We start from the raw sequence: 27,639 nt of genomic DNA on the forward strand, positions 1-27,639 counted from the left end.
TGTCTAAACGTCCCTATGGAAAATAACATGGGGAAATAACGTTTTGGGACCCCCCTTTTTTCTCAGCCCCCGCTTGACGAATCCCCCCCAAACTTTCAGGGAAGGTGCGGAGCGGAGCAGGACATCTTCTTTGAGAAATTCGCAAAGATTCGTCCACCGGCGCCAAAGTTATTCTCAATAGAATGTTGTGGATTTCCTACGGAAACTAGGTCCTAACTACTGTCATTGGGCTATAGTTGGGCTACATCTGGCTGATATTTGGGCTACATTTGGGCTCTTTTGTCTCTGGTGGCCATCTTGGGAGACTGCATATCAGAATTTTTTTAATGAAATACAAGAGGATTTGAGAAGTCACTCAAAATGTGCCCTAATTTTTCTTTCTTCAGCACTAATCATAATTTCTATGGCAAAATGAACCCCCTCATTTTGTTCCTTTGCAAATTAAATGTTTTAAGTGTTAACACTTTATTCCAATCAAGATGACTTCAGGTGTGCCATACTTTTGTCATAAGTAAGACTGTTAGCGCTCTAGTTGTTCTTTAGAACACTCTGGGACAGTCTGTCATTGGGCTATAGTTGGGCTACATCTGGCTGATATTTGGGCTACATTTGGTTTTTTTGGTCTCTGGTGGCCATCTTTGGGCTACATTGGGCTACATTGGGCTACATTTGGGCTCTAACATATATATAGCCCAATGTAGCCCAATATATATTTTTTCAAAGTTAATTTTCTCAGCAACTGCTGAACAGATTTACACCATTCAAAGAAAAGCGTAATCTGCGAGCCGGACTCTACCTTTCTACCACATTTCTTATAAATCCATTCAGCCGTTCGAGCTGTAGCCGTGTCTAAACGTCCTATGGAAAATAACATGGGGAAAACACGTTTTGGGACCCCCCTTTTATCTCAGCCCCCACTTGACGAATCCCCCCAAACTTTAAGGGAAGGAGCAGAGCGGAGCAGGCCATCTTCTTTGAGAAATTCGCAAAGATTCGTCCTCCGGGCTATAGTTGGGCTACATCTGGCTGATATTTGGGCTACATTTGGGCTCTTTTGTCTCTGGTGGCCATCTTGGGAGACTGCATATCAGAATGTTTTTAATGAAATATAAGAGGATTTGAGAAGTCACTCAAAATGTGCCCTAATTTTTCTTTCTTCAGCACTAATCATAATTTCTATGGCAAAATGAACCCCCTCATTTTGTTCCTTTGCAAATTAAATGTTTTAAGTGTTAACACTTTATTCCAATCAAGATGACTTCAGGTGTGCCATACTTTTGTCATAAGTAAGACTGTTAGCGCTCTAGTTGTTCTTTAGAACACTCTGGGATATTCTGTCATTGGGCTATAGTTGGGCTACATCTGGCTGATATTTGGGCTACATTTGTTTTCTTTTGTCTCTGGTGGCCATCTTTGGGCTACATTGGGCTACATTGGGCTACATTGGGCTACATTTGGGCTCTAACATATATATAGCCCAATGTAGCCCAATATATATTTTTTCAAAGGTAATTTTCTCAGCAACTACTGAACAGATTTACACCATTCAAAGAAAAGCGTAATCTGCGAGCCGGACTCTACCTTTCTACCAAATTTCTTATAAATCCATTCAGCCGTTCGAGCTGTAGCCGTGTCTAAACGTCCCTATGGAAAATAACATGGGGAAATAATGTTTTGGGACCCCCCTTTTATCTCAGCCCCCGCTTGACGAATCCCCCCCAAACTTTCAGGGAAGGTGCGGAGCGGAGCAGGCCATCTTCTTTGAGAAATTCGCAAAGATTTGTCCACCGGCGCCAAAGTTATTCTCAATAGAATGTTGCAGATTTCCTATGGAAACTAGGTCCTAACTATAACTACCTACTGGCGACCGCCAGTAGGTAATATATATATAGATATATTACCCACTGGCGGTCGCCAGTAGGTATATATAGTTAGGATTTTTTCTCTATGGGATTTTTGAAAATTCTATGTCTAATAACTTTGGCGTTTGTGGACGGAATTGGCTGAAATTTTCAGGAAAATGGAACATTTCGTTTCTGAGCAGATACTGAAAATATGGGGGGGGTTTGTCAAGGGGGGGCTGAGAAAAAAGGGGGGTCCCAAAACGTGTTTTTTCCATGTTAATTTCCATAGGGCGGTTGGCCTCACTTTTAGCCCGAACGGCTGAATGAATTTGCACGAAACTTGGCAAAATTGTAGGGACTGGTAGCCCGATGTGCCTTTGCTAGGTCTCAATATATGTGATCCAGTGGATTTTGAGAAATTAACATTAAAAAAAAGATATATATCTGTAAGCGCGCTCCGGGCAGCGCTCCGGTTCGCGTACCTGACGCGTAACGGAACTTTGCGTAGCGAAGCTGATTGGCTCTCCGGTGTCTGTCAACATTCTAAACAGTCCGGAGCGGCCGCCATCTTGTCTCTCTGTAGGATCGAGAGACAAGAGGAGGCAAAAACAAAGGGGCAAATGACCATAAGGCGGCATAGTAGATCCTCCCTGACCCCCTAGGTTTTATGTGGAGGCTTTAAAAGGGCCCCGCGGGGCAAAAAAAAACAAAACATTTTTTGGTTTTTTTGCGTGGGGAGCGCCCGGTACGCGCACCGGGAAGCGCTCTGGGGAGCGTAGTATAAGGAAAAAAGAATGATAGACTTTTCAAATATTGTATGTTAATTGATGGTTTGTTTTGTTGATTTATTTTTTAAGCAATTATTTATTATTGTGATTGTGTTTCAAAATTTTATAAAATGTCTAATATTTCACTGTCTGAAATGTCGTTATTTTCATTGAACATAGCTTGTAATGTTTGAGTGTGTAAAATGTCCTCATTTTGAAGGAGGACATCTACTGATTGCACACATTGCAGTAGTTCTTGGTCCCAAGTTTCATCCATATATTCAATGTCATTTGGATCAATGATTTCTTGGTTGGTCTCTGCAAGGACAATTTCAAATGAAACTTTCTGTTCGCCTTCCATTTTGTCTGAAATTTGCATAAAAAAAATATATATTAGTAGAGATAGGGCACTGTTGGGATTAATTTTAGATAGGCAGTTTTTAACAGTGAATTTATCTTTGGGCAGTGTATAGTATCAGAGTGGAAGTAGGAATATAAAAAAGTGTATGTGATTTAACGTAAGTAAATTCATAATTATACAAGAGAAGCCTAAGTCCATCCATAACTATAACAGAGAAGTCTATCTAAATCTATAACTACTACAGAGGGATAGTATATAACTATCAGAAAAAGTTTACCATATTAACTTAAAGTGCACAATATACTTCAGTTTTTAAAATAACAACTTACCTTTAAAAAGAAGTTGAAGTTATTAGTGAAAATCCTATTGAAATGTACACCAGGAAGTAGTAGTCAAAATGGCTGTGTTTCCTTCTCTTCCTTTATATATATTCAGGTACATAACCAATCAAATGTCAGGTAAAAAAAAATAGAAAATGAAAGTAACATTTTAATTGGTTGTCAATTCCAACACTTTAGATGTGTTTTGTGAAGTAATTTACCTCAGGGTATTTAGAGAGGTCTACAGGCTAAATGGCTAAATGGAATTCCAACCAAATTTGTGAAAATGGTAGGGATTGGTATGTAGTATGAGCTAATCTATATTTGGTGAAAGTGTCTCCAGGGTTTCTTCTGTAAATTACTTTCCCACCTTTTTTGATGGAGCGCTTCCCGGTGAGCGCCCCGGTACGCGAACCGGCAGCGTTATGGGAGTCCACCATTTTGTGTTTCGGTCGAATTAAGATACAAGATGGAGGGCAAATAATGTTCAGAATGGGTAGAAGGGGGCACGGTAGACGTATCTTGACCCCCTAGGTTCTCTGAGGGTGGCTGAGGAGGCCCATATGTGCGGAAAAAAAACATTTTTTTTTTTTTATTCGCCTGGTTAGCTTCCGGTTCGCGTACCAGGTAGCGCACCGGGGTGCGTACTTTGTTGACAATTTGTGAAAAAAGTTAGAGTAAAATAATAATTGTGAGTGATCAGATGTAGGGTAGCTCTGAGAAGAGCTTTTGGGTTTATGGTACATTTAGGTACTTATAAGTAGGTACCAATGCACAGTGTTAAATTCAAAATGAAAACTCTGTTGCCCTCATCTGAGAAGTGAACTCCATCTCCTCTGTAGATATCTTGCATGTAGTAACGCAAGTTATTGTTGTACATGGAGCCCATTCCATGGTCTCTCATGTAAGCTGAAACAGATTTGTTTACATGCTTCCTCGACTTCTCAATTTGTGGACAAAATTGGTTCGACCACCTCCATTTCTGTCTTTGGCATATATTTGAATATACCAAGGCAGTTTGAGGAAAAAGTGCCATCAATTGCTCAAAGGTGTCCTTTAAAAGCATTTCCAGACCTACACCAGTCAAAGTGCCCAAGTCATTTCCTCCACAGTGCACAATTAACAGGTCAGGTTTAGGCAAATGCATAAAGGTTTTCACCAATGGTATCAATTGGTGACATTTTAATCCTCTGTGGCCAAACCACTTAATTTCCACATCTTGTAAATTGAGGTTAGGTAAATTTCTGTTCTCAGCATACCTTTGAGCCCAGTAGATGTAACTATGTCCAACAATCCAGACAGAAAACATGGTGAGAGGAGGTTCTGCTGCAGTCAGATGAAGTGTGGCAATGAAATGGGAGTTGAAAAAATAAGAGTTTAAAATGAAAAAAAACTGTGGAGTTTCTGTGTTAAGGAAGCAGTAGCAGTGATTGGTGGATTTTGATTGCTGAAAACAGAAAGTTAGGGTGCATGGATGTGTTGTTTGAAAGGTGTAATTTGAATGGTCAAGAAAAAATCATTTAATGAAAGATTGCACTGGATACGCAGGTGCACTGAGAGTTCAGAGTTCAATTGAAACATTGTTGTGTGAACTTGCAAACATGAGAGGTCTTTCAGGAGGTGGTTGCTATGCAAAAAAGGCAGAAAGGCCAGTGGGGGGAAGGGTGTTGATTTGAAAAAAGTGAGGGAAGAGTTTTGATTGGGTGACATGAGAGATATGTGTGATGAGTTACAGCATTTCTGTGCTTTTCATAGCTGCAGACTCTGGAGTGCATAGCTTTTGCTCTGCTAAAGACAATTTGGTGTGTTTCTGAGACTGTTTTGAAACTCATAAAGTATTTGCTAAGGTGAGAAAAGATTCATTTAATTTAGGTAGAGAATAGTATGGTTTAGGGAGAAAATTATGAAGAAAGTTGTGTATTTAAAATGTTGCTTTGTGTCAAGTGTTTTACAAATAGATTTTGTTTCTTTGTGTTACATAGCCATGTTAAAAGTGATGCAAAAAAAGTGCAAGGGTCTTACAAAAATGCTTTCATGTGTCTTAGGGTATTTTAACTCACTTCCCCATGAATGTATGAATATAATTGTTTTACAAGATGTGTTTAAAAACGTTTTTAAAAATCAATTAGGTTTCTTGATATGTACTGCTAGAGTTTCATAGGTTGCTTGGGGCATATTTTCAAGGCTTTTGACTTCCTTTGATGTAATTTTTCCCATTTTAATTTAAGACCTGTGGTGCAAGGTCCTTGTAAATATGCCCCCATCTGTGCTTGGCAAATTTAGATTTTAATTCTTTGACTAACATAGCCATGTTAAAAGTGACCCAAAAATGTTGCAAGGGCCTTAAAAAAAACGCTTTCATGTGTCTTAGGCCATTTTAAGTCATTTCCCCTTGAATGTAGGTATCTAATTGATTTAGTTGATGTGTTTAAAAACGATTTTTGAAATCAATTAGGTTTCTTGATATGTACTGCTAGAGCTTCATAGGTTGCTTGGGGCATATTTATAAGGCCTTTGTGTCTCTCTGATGTTATTTTTCCCATTTTAATTTAAGACCTTTCCCTGTGGTGCAAGGTCCTTGTAAATACGCCCCCATGTGTGCTTGGCAAATTTAGATCTTGATTATTTGACTTACATAGCCATGTTAAAAGTGATCTAAAAATGGAGCAAGGGCTTAAAAAAACGCTTTCATGTGTCTTAGGGTATTTTAAGTAACTTCCCCATGAATGTATGAATATAATTGCTTCACAAGTTGTGTTTAAAAACGTTTTTTGAAATCAATTAGGTTTCTTGATATGTAATGCTAGAGGTTCATAGGTTGCTTGGGGCATATTTATAAGGCCTTTGAGTCTCTCTGATGTTATTTTTCCCATTTTAATTTAAGACCTTTCCCTGTGGTGCAAGGTCCTTGTAAATACGCCCCCATGTGTGCTTGGCAAATTTAGATTTTGATTATTTGACTTACATAGCCATGTTCTATACAGTTCTAACCTTCTGCGTAGTCTTTGATATGCTAGACTCCATCTGCACTGTGAGATACCTAAGCAAAGGAAACATAGGTGATGTGATTGTGAAATGAGGAAAAGAAACTCCACATTTTTCAATTACATCACCTGTGTTTCCTAAGTTTACGAATGACATTGTGCAGATGAGGTTTAGGTCTGTCCACGGACACAGAAGAGGTCTGGCCTTTGTTCAAGAGTGAAGTGGACATGACTTACTTCATTGGTAGGCCTTCACATGTATTATCTCCTCTGTAGTCTTCAACAAGCGTAAATTTCATCTGCAACCCTGAGTAGGCCTCACCTCAAACAAACCTCTGGATAGGGCACACCTTATCGTCATCCTGAATCAATCATTTAAAATATTAGGGACAGATTTATGATAGGTGTATGCCTCTTTTGCGTCACTGTGCGTCACTTTTGTGACGCAGCGACGGTGCAAAAGATTTGCTATGTGGTGACATATTTACAACTTGATGCATCTAGGCAGATGTGTCATGCTGTAAAGTCCCGTGCCACATGAAACTGATGCAGCAGTGATGCAAAAGATGCACCATGTTGCAAGACAGGCCTCATTTCATCTCCAACAAGATAAGAAGCTGAATCTTCTCTAAATGTCAAAATTGTTGTATTCACTGCTCAACTTATGTGTACTCTTTGATATGCTAGAGTCCATCTGCACTATGAGATACCTAAGCAAAGGTAACACAGGTGATGTGATTGTGAAATGAGGAAAAGAAACTCCACATTTTTCAATTACATCACCTGTGTTTCCTAAGTTTATGAATGACATTGTGCAGATGAGGTTTAGGTCTGTGCACGGACACAGAAGAGGTCTGGCCTTTGTTCAAGAGTGAAGTGGACATGACTTACTTCATTGGTAGGTCTTCACATGTATTATATCCTCTATACTCTTCAACAAGCGTAAATTTCATCTGCAACCCTGAGTAGGCCTTACCTTAAACAAACCTCTGGATAGGCCACACCTTAATGTCATCCTGAATCAATCATTTAACATGTTAGGGACAGATTTATGATAGGTGTATGACTCTTTTGCGTCACTGTGCGTCACTTTTGTGACGCAGCGGCGGTGCAAAAGATTTGCTATGTGGCGACATATTTAAAAATTGATGCATCTAGGCAGATGTGTCATGTTGTAAAGTCCCGTGCCACATGAAACCGATGCAGCAGTGATGGAAAAGATGCACCATGTTGCAAGACAGGCCTCATTTCATCTCCAACAAGATAAGAAGCTGAATCTTATGTAAATGTCAAAATTGTTGTATACACTGCTCAGCTTATGTGTACTCTTTCATATGCTAGAGTCCATCTGCAGTATGAGATACTTAAGCAAAGGAAACACAGGTGATGTGATTGTGAAATGAGGAAAAGAAACTCCACATTTTTCAATTACATCACCTGTGTTTCCTAAGTTTACGAATGACATTGTGCAGATGAGGTTTAGGTCTGTCCACGGACACAGAAGAGGTCTGGCCTTTGTTCAAGAGTGAAGTGGACATGACTTACTTCATTGGTAGGCCTTTACATATATTATCTCCTCTGTACTCTTCAACAAGTGTAAATCTCATCTGCAACCCTGAGTAGGCCTCACCTCAAACAAACCTCTGGATAGGCCTCACCTTATCGTCATCCTGAATCAATCATTTAAAATGTTAGGGACAGATTTATGATAGGTGTGTGTCTCTTTTGCGTTGCTGTGCGTCACTTTTGTGACGTAGCGGCGGTGCAAAAGATTTGCTATGTGGTGACATATTTACAACTTGATGTATCTAGGCAGATGTGTCATGCTGTAAAGTCCCGTGCCACATGAAACCGATGCAGCAGTGATGCAAAAGATGCACCATGTTGCAAGACAGGCCTCATTTCATCTCCAACAAGATAAGAAGCTGAATCTTCTCTAAATGTCAAAATTGTTGTATTCACTGCTCAACTTATGTGTACTCTTTGGTATGCTAGACTCCATCTGCACTATGAGATACCTAAGCAAAGGAAACACAGGTGATGTGATTGTGAAATGAGGAAAAGAAACTCCACATTTTTCAACTACATCACCTGTGTTTCCTAAGTTTACGAATGACATTGTGCAGATGAGGTTTAGGTCTGTCCACGGACACAGAAGAGGTCTGGCCTTTGTTCAAGAGTGGAGTGCACATGACTTACTTCATTGGTAGGCTTTCACATGTATTATCTCCTCTGTACTCTTCAACAAGCGTAAATTTCATCTGCAACCCTGAGTAGGCCTCACCTTAAAGAAACCTCTGGATAGGTCACACCTTATCGTCATCCTGAATCAATCATTTAAAATGTTAGGGACAGATTTATGATAGGTGTATGCCTCTTTGGCGTCACTGTGCGTCACTTTTGTGACGCAGCGGCGGTGCAAAAGATTTGCTATGTGGTGACATATTTACAACTTGATGCATCTAGGCAGATGTGTCATGCTGTAAAGTCCCGTGCCACATGAAACCGATGCAGGAGTGATACAAAAGATGCACCATGTTGCAAGACAGGCCTCATTTCATCTCCAACAAGATAAGAAGCTGAATCTTCTGTAAATGTCAAATTTGTTGAATACACTGCTCAACTTATGTGTACTCTTTGATATGCTAGAGTCCATCTGCACTATGAGATACCTAAGCAAAGCAAACACAGGTGATGTGATTGTGAAATGAGGAAAAGAAACTCCACATTTTTCAATTACATCACCTGTGTTTCCTAAGTTTACGAATGACATTGTGCAGATGAAGTTTAGGTCTGTCCATGGACACAGAAAAGGTCTGGCCTTTGTTCAAGAGTGAAGTGGATATGACTTACTTCATTGGTAGGCCTTCACATGTATTATCTCCTCTGTACTCTTCAACAAGCGTAAATTTCATCTGCAACTCTGAATAGGCCTCACCTCAAACAAACCTCTGGATAGGCCACACTTTATCGTAATCTTGAATCAATCATTTAAAATGTTAGGGACAGATTTATGATAGGTGTATGTCTCTTTTGCGTCACTGTGCGTCACTTTTGTGACGCAGCGGCGGTGCAAAACATTTGCTATGTGGCGACATATTTACAACTTGATGCATCAAGGCAGATGTGTCATGCTGTAAAGTCCTGTGCCAAATGAAACCTGCGTCAGTTTTCATATAAGTGTTTTGTTGCAAGGTATGCATTAATTTGCATGAAAGCCCTGTAAAACTAACACAGTGAAATTTAGAAGATTTCACTGAGTCAGCTTTATAGCATTGTTGACTCAAATCCTTACGCCTGTTTGAAACAGGCATAAGAAGTGATGCACCATGCAATGTGAGGCTTCCTCCTGTGCATTGCAGTAGTCATGTCGCACTTATGACGTGATTCCTGCAATGTGCTGCTTTTGCAGCACAGATGCGTGACGCATCTGTGCTGTTTTTGCTCAATGGTGCTCCACATTGTAAATGCGGCACACTATGGGTGGCAGAGCAGCGGTGCACATTAACTGGTGTATCCGTGGGGATGCGCCACTTAGCATAAATCTGCCCCTGTACATTTAAGTATGAGCAGGGGACACAGAGTCGGTGAGGCTTATCCAAGGTTAAGAAGAGATGAGTCCTGTTCACTGAAAACTTGGACATAGGCCTCACCTCCTCAGCATCGCTGGACATGGCTAAATAATAGCTGTAAAATGTTACTCTTGTTAAACAAATTTACTATTATAATCTCTGAGATTTGTCTCTTACTCTGCAACATCTCATTGTTGTTCTCTTTCTTTAAAGATAACGACAACATCAACATGAGTGACAATCAGCAATCAGTTGATCTCGACCTCATCATTGAACTTGTAATTGAAACGTCAGTGGAAGTAGATCCCTTGGATGATTTAAATCCTGAGGATGATGAAGAATATGATGAGGATGCCGATTTGTCAGAATTGTATGACATAGGGTGGGAAGCTGATGTGCTTGAGCCTATGGAACTATAAACATTTATTTTTAAAATTTACAATAAATGAAAAGTAAAAATGTAAACTGTTTAATTTTAAATTAAACACACCTTCAAAAACAGGTTATGTGTAGTGTCTTCAATAAAATATTAAAATATGCTCATAAAATTAGATCAGATTCACATATAAAACAGGACAGGTAAAATGAAGAAGAATTTCATTTCTTTTCTGCTATTTCTGTATTCTAAATTTGCCAAAGCACTAAAAAATATTATATGTAAAAATGTTAAGTAGTGTGTTAAGTTTTTGATGACTGTTATTGATTTACTGTTTGGTAATAGTGGTTAATAAAATTTTTTATTATATTTTACCACAGATTCAACTGCAGATCATTTCAAATTTTGAGAATGCCAACTAAGGAGAGAATGAGAAAGGCTACAAAACGTCAAAGACAGCAGGTCCATCATTTACAGCAGCAGTCCTCTACAATAAAAAATCGTCAAGTCACCAAGAAAGCACCGGGTAAGACCACGAAAACATTCATAAGAAACATTTCTAGAAAAAAAAGTAGTACTACAGAAAATGTTTTTGTCCAGAAAAAGAGAAGCAATTTAAACGGAAAGGAAAGGCCAATCAAAAATGTTACTGCTAGAGCAAGAGATAACTCTGTGCATGATAGTAGAAGGAAACAACAGTTTAGGGACATTCGTAAACGAATGTTCCGCAACAGGATAATTGGCAATTTGTTAAAAAATATTAAGAAAGGTCAACAGAAAGTGGTTTTTTATAAGAGAAAAAAAAAAGTTGAGAAAGTTATTGATCAGGCATTTGAAATTAAACGAAAGTTATTTATTTTGATAATCAATAGAATTAGGAAGCTAAACAAAGCAATTTATGATTTCAAAAGAAATAGTAGATGGAAGAGAATAGTTAATCGTAGTAATTTTTGTGAAGTTTTTTCCGGAGAATGGATGCATAGTTCAAGTTGTGAGGCATTTTTCAATAAGGAGAGTTATTTCCAGGATAATGATTTGGTGCATGCAGTTGACACCAGCGGTCGAGCTTATGAGGTGAAAGATGGTTGTCCAGTTGAAAAAGAAAAACTTGTGACAACAGAGGCAGAAGAGATGTTAGGTAATGAGGTTTTAGGAAGACGTCCTAAGGGACCTGTGTACACCTGGAAGTGTAGTAGTATTTGCAGTGTGCGACAGGATTCCATCAATTTGCTTTGTGATTTTGTACGGACATTTAATAAGAAAAGTTTGAAGCAGAAAATGAAGTTGTTGCAAGAATTAGATCCTTGCAGAGTGAGAGAAGTGACAGGTTTGCATGGTCATTCACTGGCTTGTCTTTCCAGGAGAGTATGCCAGAGTGTTTTTCATCATTTCAGGATGCTAGCAGTGCATCATATTAAAGTGAGGAAATTAGTTAGAATGTTGTATTATGCTAACAGTCCAGCAGTTATGCCTAAACAATTATGCGCTGCTCTTTTGCATGGTTCTGAAATAGATGTGAAGAATATGTGTGAAGAAATTGAGTTTTGTTACTTTGGAAGTAAAGAGGAGAATGTTGAAATTGACCCAGAAGAAGAGGGTAATGTGGAAGATAGTGTACAGGTTTCCAGTACAGATAATTTTCAGAAGGAAATTGCCACGTTTCAGGTGAAATCAAGTGAGAGGCCTAATTTCACTTGTGTGTGTTGTCGACGCACTTATTATAAGAATCAGACTAAGTTAGTGGATTTATATGCAAGAAGTGAAAGGGAAAATAATAGTGAATGGAAGGATTTCGCTACATACTTGATGGTAGAAAATTGTTTTGATTTGGGATCGGATCAACGTGTGTGTACTTATTGTTGTAACAAATTAAATCAAAACCAGATGCCTGCTAGAGCGGTTCATAATAATCTGGAATTGGTTGAGATTCCTTCTGAATTGAAGGATTTAAATACTTATGAATCTATTTTGATTCAAAGTATCCATCCCTTTCAGGCTATTGTAAGAATGGAGCCAAAGACAGGGAAATTGCCTCCATCAGATTTACAGAGAGGATTAAAGGGAAGAGTTGTTTATTTGCCTCTAGATTTGAAGAAAAACATTAACACAATTGGAGTAGAAAAAGTGGAAGAGGAACCTCTGGTTATCTTAGTTAATGGGGTTCCGACAAAGAATAAAAAAATATGGCAAGATTTAGTGGATGTTAGGAAAGTAAAAAAGGCAACATTGTATTTGAAAAAAAATAATAAGTACTATAAGAATGTATATGTTGCAGAAGAGGAAGTAAGTGAGGAAGAGGATAGCGATTTGTGTGCTGGTCAAATTGAGAAAGTAGAACCCTCTAAAAGTGAAGAAATATATGAACATTATAGTGTTCATCCTTTGCATTCCAAGGAAGTCATGGGGAATGCTATTGAGTTGTTTCAAATGAAACAAGCCAAAGGGAGTCCCATTAGTGTCTGGGAGGAAAGTTTGGAAGCTCGGTGTTTTCCACAGCTATTTCCAACAGGTCAAGGAGGAAGATATGATGAGCGACCTCATCAAATTCCTGCTTCTGAATACCGGACTTTACGATTGTATGCAGAAGATGCTAGGTTTCGACAATGCATTCCCTATTTGTTTCATCTCCTGTTTGAAAGCGATCTGTCTGGACTGTCATATGCAGTGAACCACATCTTGAAAAGTGGTATACAGATGCAAAACATCTCGGCAAGTGACTTTATGAATAAAGTCAATGTCCAAGACAGTATTTTGGATTGTCACCTGATTAATCTCATGGCGTGTCAGCGTGGTACTAATGAGTACTGGTACCGTCGTCATGGTGATTTAAAATGTATGCTGAGGAACTTAGGAACTCCCACATGGTTCCTCACTCTGAGCTGTGCCGAGTATGGCTGGGAAGACTTACTTGAATTTCTACGAGAGGCAATTGGAAACATCGAAAACATCGAATTCAAGACACCCGGAGAACTGTGCTCTTTGGATCCAGTGAATGTATGCAGGTACTTCAATCATAGACTTGAAGCTATGATGTCTTTCATCATGAATAAGAAGAATCCACCTCTTGGAGAGGTGTTGGATTTCTTCTGGAGAAAGGAGTACCAAGCAAGAGGTGCTCCTCATATACATATGCTGCTGTGGATCAAGGATGCACCTAAATTTGGAACAGATCCAGAAGACTTAGTGATGAGTTTCATAGAACAGTATTCTACATGTGCTGTTCCAAACGCAAAGGAGGACAAAAGCCTAAGATAACAAGTTCTACGCTTCCAAAGCCATCGTTGCGGAAAGTACTGTCGTCGTAAATTCAGAAACAAGGACAAGTTCTACACCAAATGTCGTTTCGCCTTTCCACGACCGGTGATTTCTAAAGGAAGAGTGAACAGTTTGATGTCTTCGCTGCGACATAATGTGACAAGGAAATCACCTAAAAACACATACAATTTGAAGAGGAACGAAGAGTCCAAGTACATCAACGACTACAACCCAGTGATTTTGTCCATGTGGAATGCTAACATGGATATACAGTTTGTGGCTGATAACTGTATGGCTGTGGCTCGGTATGTGACATCTTACATCACCAAAAAAGAAAAGACAGAATTGAAGGATATGTGGGAGGACATTTCCCATGAAAAGAGCCTCAGTAAGAAGTTGTACAGTTTCAGTCTGAAGATGTTGTCGCATCGAGAAATCGGAGCTTACGAATGTTCTGACCAGTTGTCTTCAGCAAGTCTCTATGCCAAATCTAGGAGTATCGTTTGGGCGAGTCTTGGTCTTGCTGCAACGCGTAATCAAGTTCTGAAACCTGTGCGGGAAATTGAGTATTTGGCGGAAAAGGAGCCAAACAGTACTGACATTTTGAAGACCAACATGTTGGATACATATTATCCAAATCGAAGCAGTCACCTCGAGAATGTTTGTCTGTATGAGGTTCTACAAAATTACATATTCAAGAGGAACATCAAAGAAGATATTGATAAAGGAGTGTATGCTGTAATTGGAAGTGAGGGATGTCTGGTCAAGCAAAGAAAATGCCACTTGGTAAACCATCGAAAATTGAGTGGCGAATCTCCTGAAAAAAAGGAGTTTTTCTATTTAGCACTTTTGCAACTTTTCATGCCTTGGCGTGCAGAAGAGGAACTGCTTGGAGATTTCCTCTGTTATGAAGACTCTTTCACTGCCGCCAAGGAGACCATAGAATGTCCTGCTTTTCCCAAATATGTACAAATGTTGAATGCGGAAATCGAGCAGGAAGCAAGGATTGCAGCCGAGATTGCCAGAGACAGTTCTCAGGACAGTCAGAGTTCTGTTTCATTGAGTCAGGATCCACTAGGAGGACCTGTTATCAAAAATGAAGCTGCCACTGCCATGAATGAAGTGGAAAGAGCCATGGCACATGCTCAGGAGGATGCGGTTAACTTAGAAGACTTGGAAAGACAACTCAACGTTGAGCAGAGGAAAATATATGACGAAGTTACCAAGCAAATTGATCATGGATTAAGTCATGAGAAGAAAGAGTGCTCATGTACATCGTTGAAGCCTGTCCGACTGTACGTGAGTGGAGAAGCAGGTACTGGAAAGAGTTTCCTCATTAAAGCAATTTCATGTTATTTGCAGAAAAGGACTGAGTCATCGCTGTCTTGTGTTGTCACCGCTCCAACTGGACTGGCAGCACATAACATTAAAGGTATTACTTTGCATCGTCTACTGATGCTGCCAGTGGAGCATGATAACAAATTACAATACCACAAGTTATCTGGAGATGCTTGTTGTGAAGTTTCAAGAGTCTTGAGGAAAAAGAAACTTCTTATCATTGACGAAGTAAGCATGGTTTCCAATGTCATGCTTGCCTTTGTGCATTTGAGAATGCAAGAAGTTCTTAAAACAGAGTATGATGTGTTATTTGGTGGCAAACACATCATTGTTTTCGGAGATCTTCTGCAGCTGACGCCAGTGAAAGGACAACCTGTGTTCAAAATGCTCACGCATGAAGATACCAGGAAGTGCCTAGGGAGCATTGGCAACGTCAATATATGGTTAAACTTCAATTATGCTGAACTGCATGAAAATATGCGTCAGGCGAAGGATGAAGTTTACAAGAATATTCTACAAGATGTTAGAATTGGAAAAGTGACCGAGCATGGGAAACAAGCTTTACATGCACGATTACTGTCAAATTTATATCCAGAACAAGACGTTGTGCCTGAGAATATTTTTCAGAAAATTACTGAGAAGAAATCTGGAATATGTTTGATGCCAACTCTTGTAGAATGTGCCATCTTCAACAACAAAATGTTGTATTTAGAAAACCAAGAGATTGTGAAACTGGAAGCTATTGACAGAGTAGAGCATATGGGATCAACAATTATTTTGTCTGAGAATTTGAAAACAAAATTGGATTCATTAGAGAAGACTATATCTAAAACTGCAGGTTTTGAAAAGACTCTGAATGTGTGCTTAAATTGCCGTATAATTTTAAGAAGGAATTTACATGTTGAAAGAGGTCTGGTAAATGGATCAATGGGTAATGTTGTTGATTTTGTGAAATACAGAAATAGAGATGGAATTGAATTTTTAAAAATTAAATTTGATGGCATTGAGGAAGTACAGGTAATTGGTCGTTGTTCTGCTAGATTTTTGCTTGTAAAAGACTTATATGTTCGCCGTAAGCAGTTTCCTGTTTGCTTGGCATATGCGGTGACAATCCATAAATCACAAGGTTTAAGTGTAGACAGTGCATTGGTGAATATTGGCAGTTCTGTGTTCAAGGAGGGTATGGCATATGTGTCATTGTCACGAGTTAGAACTTTACCGGGATTGTACTTGATTGAGTGTGATGTCACAAACATTTGTGCGGATCTAGATTGTGTTAAGGAATACAATAGGTTAAGAAGAGAGTATGCGCCACATTTGCCTCAATATCCTTTGTTTGAGAAACGTGTGGTAGGCCGGAAACGAAGAAATGTGACCAATACTAGGGAGGTTGTACCAAAAAGACGAAAAGTTGATGAACCTGAAATTATAAGCAGAAAGAAAAAGGATTCTGTTGAAGATGTTGTTGGTTTTCAATTTGAAAACAGTTCTGGTGTCAACTGCTATGCTAATGTAGTGGTTAATGTTTTGTTTTCTCTACAAAATGTAAAAGAAGAGATTGTGGTCAATTCGGATCACAGATTTTGCAGTTTGTTAAATTCTGTGTTAGAGAAATGTAGCACTGATAGAACAAAAATAGAAAGTGTGTCTGAAATTCGAAATCTGTTAGACAGATGTTCAGGTCAAACACAATTCTCTCAAAATATTCAGCAAGATTGTCAGGAGTTTTTAATGTATATGCTTGATGTATTGCATGCTGAAGGTGTAGATGTAGATCACCTGTCTGGGCTTTCTTATCAATGGCAGCATGACTGCGAGAACTGTAGGGTATCAAGTACTACTAGTGTAGACTCAGAAAGATTTATATATTTAACTTTGCCAGACAGTAAATCAGTGTCCTTTAATAAGCTAGTAAAAGCAGCTGATCACAACATGGAGTGTAGCCAATGTAAATCTGAAATGATGTCAACATTATTTATACGAACATATGGCCAGTATGTCATTTTAATGTTCCAACGATGTAGGGCTGATGGAACAAAATTGACAACTTTAATAAAAAAAATTGTAGCTTCGCAGTTGTCAATATCAGGAAGGACTTTTGTAACTGCAGCAATTATAGATCATGACGGTCCTTCAATAACATCAGGACATTACACAGCTTATTTAAAGTCTAGAAACGGCTGGTCATTCTGCAACGATTCTGTTTTAACTTTCAAAAAAAAATTGCCGTATGACCTTAAAAATTCTTACCTGGTATTTTTAAAACCAAAATTTTAGGGAAAGAATCTCGGGATGTGCTCTGAGGAATTTCAAGAGGTTCTAATGGCTCCTACACGATTTGGCCTTGAGGATAAGTGTAGTACAGAGACAATAGTTCCTGGAAAAAAAGAAGATTTTCTTACAGAAAGTGGTGGGCACAGATTAGTTGAAGGACAACAGAGTATTTCCCAAAGCAAACGGTCTTCTTACCATAACACTTGACGTCATGGAAAAATAACTGCACTTTGAATGAGTTCAGAAAAACTGTTTCTTTTTATAAGCTAATTCAAGCAGCCAATCAAAACATGGAGTAGAGGGAATGTAAGGCTGCAATGCTGTCTAGATTATTGGTCCAAACTTTTGATTATAATGTCATTTTAAAAATCCAATTATATAAACCTGATGAAAGTAAGTCTTCAACTTTAATTACAAATGTTGTGGCTACACAGTCGTTGATTTTAGGAAGAAGATTTGTAACTGCAGCTATTATATTGCATGATGGTTATTTGACAAGATCCGCTTATTACACAGGTTATTGAAAATGTAAAAAAATTTGCTGTTTCGGAAATTATTGCCATTTGACTACGATACAATGTTGCCTTTTTACTAAAAAATATTCTTACTTTCTGTTTTCAGAAAAGAGAATTTAGGGTAGGTAACTGGCGTATAATGATTCTAGGGGTTGATATAATTTTATCTACTGTTTTATATTGCTTTGTGATTAAAAGTGATGTAGAGAATTAAATAATTGTAGTAGTCATAGAGGTAGTGTAAGTCTGCTTCATAGTAAGCAGTATCAGTGTCATAGGAAATGTAGAACATGAGTGAGCAAAAAGGGTAAGATATTACTAGTCTAGGATTGTGAAAGTGATCTTGAACGTTTTCTTTCTGAAAGTTGCGGAAATACAAAATGACGGGATTTGCTTACAAGAATTCCAAGAGTTATAAATGGCTCTTACACGATTTGGCCTTGAGGAAACGTGTGGTAGAGAGCGAGAAGTCATTTATTGTATGTAACCTATTTTTCAAAACGATGGAGCTTTTCTTTCAGAAAGTGGCGGGCTGAAAATAATAACAGCACAACAGAGTGTAAGCTGTTCATAGGATATCCTTCGACGTCATGGAAAGTAAGTTACTTTTGAGGAGTTTTGATTTCTGATTGGTTATGTTATATGGGTTTTTTAAACACAATCATTTTGATTGTGTTTTTTTTCCCCGCTGTTATATGATGAATACCTTCAAGTCACTGTTTTTAGTGAAATTTGATACATTCTGAGAACAGCAAAAATAAACCATTTAACATGTATAGTTAATTCTGTACTGTTTGTATTTATGATGTACATTTAGAACTGTGTAGGAGGCATGGAGAAGGTGAGGCTTCTGTAAGTGTCAAAGTTGTTGCATTCAGTGCGTACTCTTTCATATGCTGGACTACATCTGCATAATGAGATACCTAACCAAAGGAAACACAAGTGATGTGATTGTGAAATGAGCAAAAGAAATTGCATATTTTTCAAATACATTACCTGTGTTTCGTAACATTACGAATCAAATTGTGCAGATGAAGTTTAGGCCTCTCCAGGGAAACAGAGGAAGTTTGAACTTTATTGGTGGCCCTGCACATGTATTATCTCCTCTGTACTCTTCAACAAGGCTAAATTTGATCTGCAACCCTGAGTAGGCCTCACCTGAAACAAACGTCTGGATAGGACACACCTTATTGCCATCCTGAAACAATCCTTTAAAATGTTACGAACAGTTTTATGATGATTGTGCACCTCTTTTGCGCTGCGATTGCGTCACTTTTGTGAGACAACAGCAGTGCAAAAGATGCACCATGTTCCAAGATAGGCCTCAGTTCATCTGCATCAAGATACTGTTAGTTTAAAATGTATATCTTTAGGACTGTGTAGGGGGCCTGGAGAAGCAGAAGCTTCTGTAAGTGTCAAAGTTGTTGAAAAACTGTTTGTCCTTCAATCTTTTCCCTTGTCTTTTCTAATTTTTAAATACATGTTTTAATATTTTTCAAATGTGTGTTCTCTCTTTCACAGATTGAAAGTATAAAAATAACAAGTGACTAAGTTAACGACAATTATAAGGTAAATGTTTTGTACTCTTTTCGTTACATTTCTATCACATTTAACTACTATTAGTTCCACTGCTTCATTTCTTTAACCCTAACTTTCCTGCCTTTGCTACTTCCCTCATTCCTTTCTCTATTACTTACTTACTTACTCTACTCCTTCCACTCCTTTTCTCAGTCCCTCTCCTCATAGTTCCTCACTCTTGTTCACTCACTCCGTCTCTATTACTCTTAGTGTCTCTGACTGATCACTCTTTCACTACTTGTTCATTATGCTTTCTCTGTGTAGTTGAAGCACACTAAGGGGCATATTATGAACACAGCCAATAAAATTATTGCTGCTTTTATCGGCAGAAAACTGCTGCAAAAGCGGCTGTAGCGGCAGTTTTCTGCTGCAAAAGCGGCTTTAGCGACACATTTCTGCCAATAAAAGCTGCGAAACTTTTATTGCCTATGTTGATAATATGCTCCTATGTTATTTACATTTCTTTGCTGTTTCAATTATTCCTTTTCTGTTACTTCTTCTTTTCTGCTTTCTGTTTTTTCTTTCTGTTATTCCACATGTTTTAATCTTATTTTGAACATTCACTCACATTCTCTAAGAAACTCTTCTTTGTTATTCTTCTACTCTCCTTTTTTTCTTTCACTTCCTTATCTATTTTCTTTTTCACAATTATACCCTCTTCCATCTTTTCTTCAGTAAATAAATCTATTAAACAGTATCTCTGGTTTAGTCCCTATAGCTGTCTTTGTTTTAACATTACTCTCTGTTTACTTCCCTTATACTTACTCTTCTTTTTTTTTTTTAATTTTTTTTTGGTTCGCTCCCGGTTCGCGTACCGGCGAGCGAACCGGGAAGCGAACCAAAAGAAATACAGCTTGCCAGAGTGCTAAACATTCTAGCAATTTTTTTATAAAGGGGAGGTAGTTCTGAAAAGAACTTTTTTTTTAATGTTTTTGTTGTTTTATATATTTTTTTTTATTTTTCTGAACATTTTTTTTTTTTGTATTTTTTTAACAGTTTTATGTTTTTTTTGGTTTTTTGGGGGGGAAACAAAAAAAACAGGCATTGGAAAGGGCTCAACAGGAGCAAAAAAAAAATGTTACTTTTTGGGGCGTTTAGAGCACTTGTGGTTTTCAAATGCTCTGTTTATTAAGTTAATGCTCATATTGGCACATGAGAGCAATGTACCACAATATAAACAGGTAATCTTCATATGGACAAAGTTGTCCTGAATGTTTGGCACGGTTTCCCGTGCCTCTGGCCCCGACAGAGATACCTGTGACGATGTCCTGGCCACAGGAGTTGGTGGATTGTCCTGAAGGTCACGCATCTCTGCCCGGCTGTAGTTTAGTGGATGCCACCTCAGCATGTGACGGTGCATAGTATAGTTGCCATAACTATACTTCTTTTCTGTGCCTCTAGATAAGTCCTCTTTACATATCAGGCACGTCACATATCGAGCATTAACTTTTTTCTGTCCTTCAGGAAATGAAAAAAACTGCCAAATGAAACTAGTTTTATGATGAGATACCCGGGGCTCCTCTTGTAAAAACGGTGTTTCCTGTATCTCCTGTTCCTCTTCTTCATCCTCTTCCTCCTCTGTGTTGGTAATGAACTGTGGAGGTGGTCCTCTCTTCCTATGAGGAGGTGGTGGTGGTGGTGGGGGTGCACCAGCTGAAGCTACTAATGAAGCCATTGCTCAGTGATCACAAAGGGTCTTCCTCTCACAAAGATGAAAGTCAGAGTGAAGAAAGAAGGAGGGGTTTTCATCATTTTGGAAAAAAAATAGGTCTAAACCAATGAAAAGTGTTATTTTTAGGTCGCATGACCTAGCCTTACATCATTAGGAAACCAAAAGTGAAATGAACCAATGAAAAGTTTTATTAACAAGTCACATGACCTGTTACGCTTAAGTTACGCGCTGCGGAACGCGCCCCGGATCGCTTCCGGGGAGCTGCGCTTCGCGCCTCGGTTCGCGCTCCGGAGCACTTCCGGGTGCGCTAATGCGGCGCGTCATAAGACGCATTACGCGGCAACGCGATACGTCGCGCTTTCGCGATGCGCCCCGGATTGCTTCCGGGGAGCTGCGCTTCGCGCCGCGGTTCGCGTACCGGAGCACTTCCGGGTGCGCTAACGCGGCGCGTCATAAGACGCATTACGCGACAACGCGATACGTCGCGCTTCCGCGACGCGTCACGATGTTGATTTCTAGCGCGGCAGTTGCGCAAACGGAACGTTTACTGGTTCGCGGACCGGGTCGCGGCACCACATTGAGCTAACGGGAAGCTTCCCGGTTCGCGAACCGGGAGCGAACAAAAAAAAATAATAATAAAAAAATGTATTAATAAACATATAAAATATATTTTTGGATTTAAAGAAGAATACATTTTACAGCTGTAGATATTAGCTTTTAAAAAACCAATGAAATTCACTGAAAAAACCATAGGTTATAGACCATATATAGTTAGGAATTAGCATTTACAAAACCTTGAAAATTCACTGAAAAAACCATAGGTTATAGACCATATATAGTTAGGAATTAGCATTTAAGAAACCTTTTTTTTACTCACACAAAACCATTGAAATTCCATATATAGTTAGTTGCACTAACTATATATCGCGCACCCGCAATCCACTGCTGATGATGTCACATATTACATCATTCATGACATGGTCAGTGACATCACTGATGACATCACTGATGACATCCCAAATGACATCACTGATGACATCACTGATGACATCATCCATTGACTGTGTGTTTCTGTAAAGTTTAAATATGTTTTACATATTGAAAAATGAGTAGATGTAGAAGTGCCTAAATAAAAGATTTAGTAGGTGCGTGACTGACTTTATGAATGAGTAAGTGATTAAATGTGTCTCACTGAGTGCATGGGTTAGTGACTAAACTGTCTTAATTTGTGCATCATTATGTCTGTTGTTCTGTAAAGTGCTGCATGTGTTGATCAGTAGCTATATGAGTAATTATATGGGTTATTGATTGATTGTCCAAGTATTTGTATGGGAGACTGAGTGTGTGTGTGGCTGGCTGGGAGATGTCTGACTCTGTGCAGATCAATGTGTTCTTGTATCAATGATTGTATAAGCGAGTAAGTATGTGTTAGTATATGTTTGAAAATGTAAGGTACTCTATGTTTAACTGTATAGATTAGAAAATGGAAGTGTGATTGATTCTTTACAGGACTGACTAGGTGTGTGAGTAACTCCATGGATGAGTGGCAGAGTGTGAGTGTCTGTATAGGTGTATGAGTGCATATGATAGTGTTGTAAAGATGAGTGATTGTATGTATGAATGATTGTATGGGTGAATGAGTGAATGTGTGTGTAGACGTAGGAATCAGTGAGTGCGTATGTAGTAACTAGTATTGGTGTGTCAATGGTTTAAAAAATTATATTCTGTATTTAACACTGGGTGTAACAGAGGTTATATTAAAGTGTGAGGAGATGCATTGTATTGTCACATGAATGATATCATCAGTGATGTGACCATTGATGTCAAATGAGATGTCATCAGTGATGTAATTTGAGATGTCATCAGTGATGTCATCAGGAATGTCATTTGAGATGTTATCAGTGATGTCATTTGAGATGTCATCAGTGATGTCATCAGTGATGTCATTTGAGATGTCATCAGTGATGTCATCAGTGATGTCACTGACCATGTCATGAATGATGTAATATGTGACATCATCAGCAGTGGATTGCGGGTGCGCGATATATAGTTAGTGCAACTAACTATATATGGAATTTCAATGGTTTTGTGTGAGTAAAAAAAAGGTTTCTTAAATGCTAATTCCTAACTATATATGGTCTATAACCTATGGTTTTTTCAGTGAATATAGATATATATAGATATATATATATATATATATATATATATAAATATATATATATATATATATCGAAAGAACGGGGTTCCGGCGAGCACTCAGGTCATAAAAAACACAGAGGGTCCAGTATCTTATGCCAAAGTATTGAGGTTTATTTTAGTCATAAACCTTTGTTGTGACGCGTTTCGCGCTCACAGAGCGCTTGTTCACACTGCAAAACAACGTGAAAAACACCATGTTAAAAGCATATTGAGGCGAGCAGACATTGTCATAGAAAGCGGACTTGAAAGTTCGCGCCATCTTGGAATAGTACCTTTTTAACAATTCATGAAATCACAGACAGCATGATGTATTATTACAGAATCGTAAATGTAAATTCAAAGTATTATATGCATACATGATTAAAACCGTTTGGATCACTGTGATTGCTACGCAAGAGTATGTGTCAATATGACTGTCACCCAACTCCCGATCAGGTGCATCCTGGGAGTAGAAGTCTAATGCAGTTATTCACCCAAATACAGAGATAGATACCTCATATTCCATTCCAAATACGTTATACTTGTAACTACATGCTAGTTGTCAGTATCGTCTATGTATACGGAACTCTGTGTGCAACAGCGCAGAAACGACAATAACAACAATAAAATCTTGCTGTCTTGCCGCCTTGTTGTTATTGTCGTCTTTGCGCTGTTGCACACAGAGTTCCGTATACATAGACGATACTGACAACTAGCATATAGTTACAAGTATAATGTATTTGGAATGGAACATGATGTATCTATCTCTGTATTTGGGTGAATAACTGCATTAGACTTCTACTCCCAGAATGCACCTGATCGGGAGTTGGGTGACAGTCATATTGACGCATACTCTTGCGTAGCAATCACAGTGATCCAAACGGTTTTAATCATGTATGCATATAATACTTTGAATTTACATTTACGATTCTGTAATAATACATCGTGCTGTCTGTGATTTCATGAATTGTTAAAAAGGTACTATTCCAAGATGGCGTGATCTATCAAGTCCGCTTTCTATGACAATGTCTGCTCGCCTCAATATGCTTTTAACATGGTGTTTTTCACGTTGTTTTGCAGTGTGAACAAGCGCTCTGTGAGCGCGAAACGCGTCACGACAAAGGTTTATGACTAAAATAAACCTCGATACTTTGGCATAAGATACTGGACCCTCTGTGTCTTTTATGACCTGAGTGCTCGCCGGAACCCCGTTCTTTCGAGATATATATATATATATATATATATATATATATATATATATATTTATATATCAAAACAATTCCCTTGTAGGCATAGAGTGACGCATAAATTATGCAAAAAAGAAGGAGAGAACTCTGGGTAGTTTCCAAGTTTAAGTGGAAGGCAGCTCCTGTATAGAGCACCCTCAACACCAGCGACACTCTAAATTTGCTCACCTCAAATGTTTGCTTTTCTCTCAAAGTTTTTAAGCGTAGGATTAGCACAGTGCTATCCACACCGAGATAGAAATGGACAAAGTCTTTTGCCATATATTAAGCACATTTACCAACTGTATGCCTTTACCACGCATGCCTTTGTGTTGAAATGGCATGCATGGTAAAGGTATATTCATGGTAAAAGTTTGCAATGTAATGGTAGGTCATTGTAAATGTATTTGTGTAGTAATACCCGTGTTGTAATGGCAAGCGTGGTATTAGTACGCGTTGTAACATCATAAATTCAATGGGCCTGGCAGTAAAGGTGTCTCTGCAGTCATGCATAGGTAGTTTACCCTTCAGAAAGTTGAAATAGTGTGTTGTGTGTCATGGTACCTCACATCACATTCCATGTAGGTTGGCCCTGGTCTACATGATATTAGTGGTAATGACCAGGGTTGAGGTTAGTCATCAGATGACCATAAAAGTATGCATCCATTCCTTAGTTGTACTTAGCATGTCACATGAACACGTAATATTTTGGTTCTTGATGTAGGCTTGTGCTAGGTATCAACATAATGTGCATGAAGCTGACAGTTATCCTCAAACTCCAAGTTACAAATGTTTCCTATACCTATTGCATCCATACAGGTCAACACCCCTCTCAAGAAGGCCATTTGGAGAGCCATCACCCGGAAGATGCAGACTCTGGGGGTGTATTACCGCCATATATGGAGGACCTGCCACACTGGACTCAGAAGATCATAGAGGTCCAGCTTGGGAAGTCCTCCCAACATGGAAGGGGCACATGCCAGACCCTGACCTCCCTGATGGCCCATAAAGGCCCGCATATTGGCCTGCATAATGGCGGTGGCCTACTCAGACCTTGATGGGCAGTTGAGTGCCCAACATCAGCAACAAAGGGGTGAGTCTTGCCAAGAGCAATATATGTCATATTGCCAAATTTGAGTCATTGTTAGTGTAAGTCTGGTTGGAGGTGCATGCTGCTATGCCCATAGTCTTTGTGACCTGGGACACATCAGAGTCCTGCCCACATCCAATTCTTTACTTTTGAGCAGACACCTGGCTGATGAAGTGAGTAATCATCTCGTGTTCTCAGTATATCTGGGTGACAATTGTACCACACAGGGAACTGGTGTTGCTTGTGTGAGGAGCGATGTCCCGTCACTGCTGTCTCTCATTTGATGGTGGTCTTATTGCATGTGACATGACATAGAGTTCTAAGTACTTGCGGTGACTGTACAACAGTTCCCATTCGTAAGTACTGGTTATACAGTGAAATGAGGGTGAAAACATCACTTATGCCATCAGCATTAGTGCCTACATGTTGGCCAGTGTAAAATTGCCAAAACACTCATTCACTGCCTGGTAACATGCATGAGGGAGTTAGATGTATAACTGTGGGGATCATGTGTGAGTGTCTAAAGTGATCCTTACAAAGCAATCTGAGTAACCAATATCAAAGATTGGTGTGATGTGCCTGCCCATTGGGACACTAGTGAGCCCACATCTTAATGTCTAGCTGTTCAGGGATACCCACAACCTTCAAAGGTGTATTGGCTTGTGGATATAAAATCTATGACTGGTGTCATCACCTGTACCAAGCAAGATGGGTAATGTTGATGTGGCTATATGGAGTTTTGTGCTGTGCGAATTCAGAGTAGCTATGCCCCAAAGGTTTGTACATCAATGTTTTCAGAGAATTTGTCTGCTAAATTTGATACATAGATAACTACATGTGTACAGCTGTCATTTGACTTTTCAGGTAGTGAACATATGATGTATATTGGAGTGCAGTGTCATCAGTTTGAAATTAGGATTTGCATGTGACATGATGCCTGCTACAACAGTAAATGATGGTACATTGGTGTACAAATTGACCTTCATGACATCCTTATGTATCATGAGTAATTTTTTTTTTTATCCTAGGCCTAGTGTGAGCATTGTGTAAATTTCACACTTGGATCCATCCTATTTGGTTATTTCTCTTAACAATAATATGGAACAAGTGCCTAAGTATGCAAGGTGATCAACTATCCTAGTATGGACACAAGGATGAAATGTAGAGAATACCATCAATGCATTTGAGCCTGTCTTGGGTTATGACATACGTGGACCCAACTGCAGGTAATGTCTCATGCATGCATGTGCTCATACTAAATTAGAAGCTTATGGACTGAACCAAAAAGGTGGTATGATATGTGGAATTCTTCAATGTTTTCAGTGTATTTGTGATGGTCAGGTATGGAAACGCAGTTGAAATAAACCCATATTTCATATCATTTCAGATACGTCCAGGGCAAGCAGAGGAAAAGGGGCTAGCGTTAGTCGGGACACAGCTGGTCACTGCGTGATATGTCAGATACAGAGAGACCTAGTGACCAGGAAGGTGTGACGAGTGCCCCGAAAAGCAGCTCAAGCTCATTATCATCTGAGTCATCCTGCGGTGGACACTCCCAAGTAGTGGCAGAGCCAACACGATTAGTTTCACTTTCATCCTTGTCCGACACCCCACGTTCCATTGCCATGCTCCCTGTCATCCCCCCACAAGTTGACAGTTCCTGCTCCCCTAATAGAGGAGCGATCTCCATTGCGCCAGACACTGCAGTCCCTGCCCCTGTTAGCCCCACTGCCTTAAGTGAGGAGGCTATTGGCCTCCTGAGGAGCCAATACCCTCAGGAGGCCAATGAGTCAGACTCCAGTCTTAAATGCCATCCATGACAAAGTCTGTGAGTCAGACTCCAGTCCTAAATGCCATCCAAGACAAAGCAACCAGTTGTCCCAGCTAGTTGCCTACCTGGAAGGCATTCACAATGCCATGTCTGGCCTACAGATATCTTTTCAGGCTCTGCCATCCCAACTTTCCACCCCCTTCTTCCCCTCTGCCCCTTCCCCATCCCCATTCCCTTTCCTATCCCAAGTACACGTACACCTAAGCATGCGCATACTTCAAAAGACACAAGCATCCCACACAAATGCTAGACTGATAAAAAAACAGACATGCACACAGCAGGCACTCACCTCCCTCACCAACCCCACCACCTCCAGCATGCTCCCAGGCACCACAGTAAAACATACAGAGCCCTCCACAGATATACCCATACCCACAGACACCATACTCACACCCACAGACCCCTCCACACCACTCATATACCGCACCAACAGCCACTGCCACCTCCACAACACCCAT

Source organism: Lissotriton helveticus, chromosome 6 (assembly GCF_964261635.1).
Source record: "Lissotriton helveticus chromosome 6, aLisHel1.1, whole genome shotgun sequence".
Lineage (NCBI taxonomy): Eukaryota > Metazoa > Chordata > Amphibia > Caudata > Salamandridae > Lissotriton > Lissotriton helveticus.